The following is a 5,821-nucleotide window of genomic DNA, read 5'->3' on the forward strand; positions in this document are numbered from 1 at the left end:
TGTATTGTGTGCCTCTACACCCCCCCCAAACACACACACACACACAATAATGTTGCAATACTGCTGGTCCATTTAGTCACAAAACTTAATTCTCACTATTAATACTAATATAGTAAATAGGCCTATCAAATATTTATTTGTGTGTTCCAATCCTCCTACACAACAAACTACAGTAGGCTAAGGAACATCAGATCGATAAAAAAATAATTTACAGTAGTGTGATCACCACCTCTAGGGGGAGTCCTAAATTCTCAAAAGAGTGATAGCCTGCTGTCTATGTGTGTGTGCGCGGTGCTTCTGTGGGGGGGAGAGGCAGGGAGAAAACGACGGGAGAGCGGTATCTTACATTTGTGGCCCTCCGTCTCCTTCCCCTCGTCCTCAGTGCACGAACAACCTCATCGCCGCTAAACTACAGCGAGGACACCGAGTGAACCAATTTTTCACTTGGTTGTCTTCTGTCGACAGCGATTTTATTCTGAAAGAGGAGAGAGATGCAAATGGTGAGTCAGTTTTCTTCCCAGGGTGAAGCGTCCTTATGTGTGTTCATGTTTTATGTAGGCTTGTAGTCATGCAGTTGCGGATAGTCAAATCGCGTCAAAATGTTTGTTTATTGCATTCCTTTGGGTAGCCTACTGTACGGAGAAGGCGGTCTTCAATCATTCCATTGTAGCATACGTTTTGGATAATCAGATGTCATGTCATGGCACATTAGAAGTCTGTGCCTGTTGAGGGTCCATAGTGTTGCGTTCAACCTTATTTTGGTGTAATGCAGCGTTAGCTCAGAGGCAGTTAGTTTTAGCAGACAATTTCAGTGGGATATCCACGTTAACATTAATGCAGGCAGGAAATCGACATAATGTATTGTTGGGTGTACATCAATGTCAGTGCCTATGTTGGTTGCAGTGTGGTCAATTTTTCTGGGTTTCATGTTAAGGCAGTCAAATGACTGTTAGCACGGTCATTGCTGCTGCTGCTGTTGTTGCTTCTTTAGCTGTATCGCAAAGGTCGAACAGTCTTGGGTTAAGTCTGGCTAAAATAAACAGATAGCCTACTCTGGGTCACAATCGATTTCAGAGTAAATGTAATTTGGGAAAATATCCTGGAATAATACTAGCCCGCCGCTGGTTTGCTGAGTAGTAGGTAGCCTACGCTATAGCATGTTTAATAAAGTGTTGGAACCTAAAGAGACATGATGCGTAGGAATGTATGCAATTGGTAGCCTAGAGATTATGCTTCAATGAAATTCTCGAAATATTCTCAGTATAGAAAACTACTCCATTTTATGTAGGCCTAGAGTAGGCTATGCTTAAATTTAATCTTTAATTTGCCTGAGTGAAGGACGGGACATTTGGCAGTCGGGTGTGACATGCTGCGTTACAAGTAACCGCACACAGTTACTGTAACAGCATCGAAATGGTCACTGCTGTGAACCATAATATGGTAGTCACACACACATACTGAACAGACACTGTTATGTAACCCAAGTGTGTAAGTGCGGGCGATGCAATAGCCTCTCACGGCCTTTGCACGAAATGGTAGATTTCATCGCAGATTAGGATCCAATGTATTGATAAAGTGATGGAATTATATAACGGCAGATGTATTTAAATTCGAAATGATTGCAGCGCCTTAAATGTGACTGATCATATGCCGTTTATATGAAAGAATATGGCATTCGTTTAATTAGACAGGCGCTCATAACAAACCACAGGCATTATGATTAATAACGGCGACGTGCGGATGCTCCAAAACAAGTATTATTTGCATTATATAACACCAACGTGCTGCTGTCCGATCGAAATGTCGTGCAAATGTCCCAGAGGAACACAGCATGCTAGAACCACTAGCTAGCGAGAATACCAAAGTCACGTAGCAACGATGGTTGTATGGAACACGTGAAGGTTATTATTGCATTCGGTATCATTCTGCAACACTGTCCCTTTTCATGGAGACGTTTATAAATGGAGATTACCGATAGTATTGACCTTGCAATTCATTTAAGGCAGCGTCTGTATTTTCTCTGCTGCGCTCAGTCAGTGTCTTCTCCATAATTTGGCTCCATACCCTGCCAGAACATACAGAACCAGCAGCACGAGCGGATACGTTCTGGGAACTGGCGTGAGATAGCCATCACAGGGAAATTCTATTTTTGTTCACCATACGCTTTCCTAGTTCAACAGCTGTCCCCGGTCTGAATAGATGTAAGGAGAATATGGAGAGCTATCTTTTTGTTACAGAGCCCTTTTTGATGATGAGCTGCTGTTAGTCTCAAGTTCAAGTCAGCTATCATTAATTCAGGTGCTGAGACATTCTATAGTCAACTTAGGTTTTTTTTAGAAGCACCACAAATTATAGGCTATAGGCTCGAAGCCTAGAATAGGATCTGGTTATTATTTTGACAAACTAGCGAAATTGATGCAGTTATCGAGACTATTTGCATCTGCATTGCATGTCAATTAGCACAACAGTCCAGCACATAATTTTTTTTCATTCTGCCATGGAATAGCCTATTGGATTGTGTTTTTTACTCTTTATAACTTAGAAGTAGGCCTACAGTGAACAAGCTGTCTATTGGAGTTTTTTGTTCCCCCTACATTTAGGCTAGCGGTTTCCTCTCTAGATGTTGTTAAGGAACATTTGTTGGGTAAATAGTGATATGATGCCTTCAATTGAAAGGCAGGGTGTGCAGCAGGAACAGCTAAAGTGTTATCAAGAAGTTCTCCCCCATTTGACTGAATAGTTTAGAATCTGTTTTTTATAGTCAGTTGTGCCTTTTTCACCAAATAGGATTTTAGCAGTGAGTAGAAACAGTGTGTTTCTTCAGTCTTTGGGATTGTCAAATTAACCTGGCCCATAAGCGTGAAGACATAGATGGGCTTTGTCAGCACTGAAAAGCTTGGTGCAAAAGTGCCTGTTTTTCCATTGCAGTTGTGGTGATCTTTCCAGTGTGTAGTGTGCCATCAGAGACCTTGAACAGGAGCCATATCAGACACTGGGTAAAAAAGTCAGATTCCAGGACTATCTAGAAGTCCTTTACCTCCACTCTAGACTTATGCTCAGTGAAATGACCTTTTAATGAAGCTCCACCCTTAGTAGATGTTAGCGAAACACTTGGTCTTAATGCAGAGCAGATACGCCAGATCTAAGACAGGCGAGGGCTACATTTGGCCCAGATCAGTTGTAGAGGCAGCTGCTGATGGAAAGGAGGAAAACACACGGAATCACCCTAATGGAACCACCTGGCTGTTATCCATGAAGACAGAAGCTCAGTTTAGGGCAGGGTGCTAACCATACAAATGTTATGGGTTCAGCTCCTATTCTGGTGGACAGCCAACTATCATGTGACAGTTGCAGTGTTTCGTCATTGCATATTTTTCTTGTTATGTTCTATTTGTTCCGTATGTGTATATTTTATAGAAAATAAAATATAGGTCAAAAGAAATATAACTTAGCTAAATAAAAACAAAAGAGAAACAATGGTCCTACTTGTTCTAAAGGGGCATGTGGTAGCCCTCTATACTGCCCCAAAATTCCCTAGGAATGGATAAAGTATATTTTATCTATCTTACTATTGCTTGCACATACACAATGTGTGTTGGGTGTCATTTTCGAGTTACTTGGTGTTTTAAGCCCCCAACGGCGTCTTCCAGGCAGCGCTGCAAGGCAAGGGTTAGGGTTAAGGTTAGGGTTAGGTGCCTTGAAGTCGACGGTCGCAGGGCTGCCTTGAAATCGACGGTAGGGGCTTAAAACACCATTGAGCCATTTTGGACAAAAGCAATGGAATGAGTATATGTCAATGTCACATGGCTGAGTATGACTTCAACACTTAGACTTCATACTAGGGCTGCACAATTATCACAGAAGCAATTTGAATGCATTTATCTAATCACAAAGGCTACAAATAATCGTGCATACTTAATCTTGTCATATTTATAGTTTTATATATTAATGTCATCCTCCTTGTGTACAGACAGTATAGCTCACTAATCAGAAGTGGCACAACTTGAAGAGACATTTGGAATATTGAACTGAATTTTGACATTGACATTCAAAAATCATATCGCAAATCGCAATTGCAATATCTGTCAGAAAAATTGCCCTACTTCATACCTTGTTTAAGCAAGAACATAGATGACCCCCAACATGGAGCTCAAAAGCATCACCAGTTATGGTGGCTGTTTGCTGCATTGAACTGGAATTGGATTGGTTTATAATATAATCTTATCTAAAGTTCTTGATGCAGGTGCAAAAAGCTGTTTTTTTTGTGGGATCACATAAATCCTCCATCAAACTGATATAAAAAATGTGCACACTGAATTAATAATTCCTAATGCTGCTTTATTGAAAGACTCGTTTTTGACCAGTGTCTTTGTCAAAGTCCAAATGCATCAGTCTTATAAAGCAGTATCAAGAAATACTCCTTGGATGGCCATTTGTTTTTCATAATTTTGAGTTTAGAATGTGTCAGAAAAAAATCTGCTCGTTCCCACCCTTAATTCCTTATTTCATGAATGGAGATACAATCATCTAATTTCTGTTATAGTCTCAAAAAAGTTCCTTTTCTCAAATTCCGTTCACTAAATCATATTTTTAACCTACATCATAGTACGTGGAAGCCATAGTTTGCTGCCTGTACTTTAAACTGGCTGTTTAACGCCACTAACTCAGTAAATTCTTCATTGAGATACCGTATTTTCCGGACTATAAGTCGCACTTTTTTTCATAGTTTGGCCTGTCCTGCGACTCAGGTGCAACACATATATTTATATATATATGGTTTTTTCCTCTTCAGGACACATTTTTTGACTGGTGCGACTTATACTCCGGTGCGACTTATAGTCCTGAAAATACGATAGTTCCATGAAGAAAAAATAATTTCCAGTGTATAAACTTGGGTCTATGTGACCCAGTCTGTTGTGCTGCTGTGCCTGTTCCCTGTGTGTCCTGTCTGTGTGTCGGGCACCAGGCCTCAGTGGGAGAATTCAGGTTGTTAAGCAGTAAGAGGCAGCAGGTTGTAAAAAATGACTCAACCCTGCCAGTAATCAAACAAAGAGGATCCTGTTGCCTGTCAAACCTGAATGATCTCATCTAGGTACCTGGTGTCTCGTTTCTATCTCTGAAGGAAGGAGGGGGAAAACTACAGAAAGAACGCTAGAATACGTCACTGGCTAGATATATTAACTATTGTGGAGAAGTTTAGTGCTGAAAGGAGAACCCCTTTGCTTTGATGTCCCTTTATTCTTTTCGCTGTTCTTTGATGATGAGACTAATCACTTATCATCATTAGGTCCATTAGGCACATTAAAGCAATAGAATGTCATCTTTTTGTTGGTTATAGGCTCAAAAACAGACAGTATTGTAGACACAAATCAACAAAGACGTCTGTAAACTAAATTTGTTGAATAGAGATATTAAGGATTATCAGTTTAACCAAGAAGAGGCTAAAAACAAGGGATTAACTCCAGGACTTCTGTCCAGGATGTCAATCAAATTTGTGGGTGCAGTTTAACATACATATTTCATATTTGTTAATATTTTAAAGGATTTTGGATTTAGGATTTTGATGTTTGTGCACACAGGTCCATCTAGACTGCTGATAAATCTACTTTCATCCCACACTATTGGTCTTGGCCCAAACCATAACCACTGCTGTCTCCAGTCGTCTCCAGGATCACGCACACCTCCTTGGACACATCTGCTCCCTCTCTCTGCCTTGCGTTTCTGCTTTCTCTCGCCCATTCAGATAAATGAGTGGTCCAGCTGCAGACAGCAGGGCTGGGACAAGTGCCAGAACCCACACAGGTATAATACCAAACTCACA

At 40.7% G+C, this 5,821-nt stretch overlaps 1 protein-coding gene across 2 annotated transcripts in view; it reads left to right on the top strand.

Moving 5' to 3' along the window:
* Positions 1–322: 322 nt before the first annotated feature.
* The window catches only part of adcy6a (adenylate cyclase 6a), a 56,194-nt gene continuing 50,695 nt past the window's right edge, over positions 323–5,821 (top strand). For both annotated transcript variants that reach the window (XM_076275490.1, XM_076275491.1), the window contains exons 1-2: positions 323–500; positions 5,580–5,802. The gene's annotated coding sequence lies outside the window, so the exon portion shown is untranslated. The remainder of the gene's footprint in view (positions 501–5,579; positions 5,803–5,821) is intronic.

Source organism: Alosa pseudoharengus, unplaced genomic scaffold, assembly GCF_046254945.1.
Source record: "Alosa pseudoharengus isolate Yale_2024_CS ecotype anadromous, Long Island Sound unplaced genomic scaffold, YU_APseudo_1.1 YU_APseudo_1.1_scf_9, whole genome shotgun sequence".
NCBI lineage: Eukaryota > Metazoa > Chordata > Actinopteri > Clupeiformes > Clupeidae > Alosa > Alosa pseudoharengus.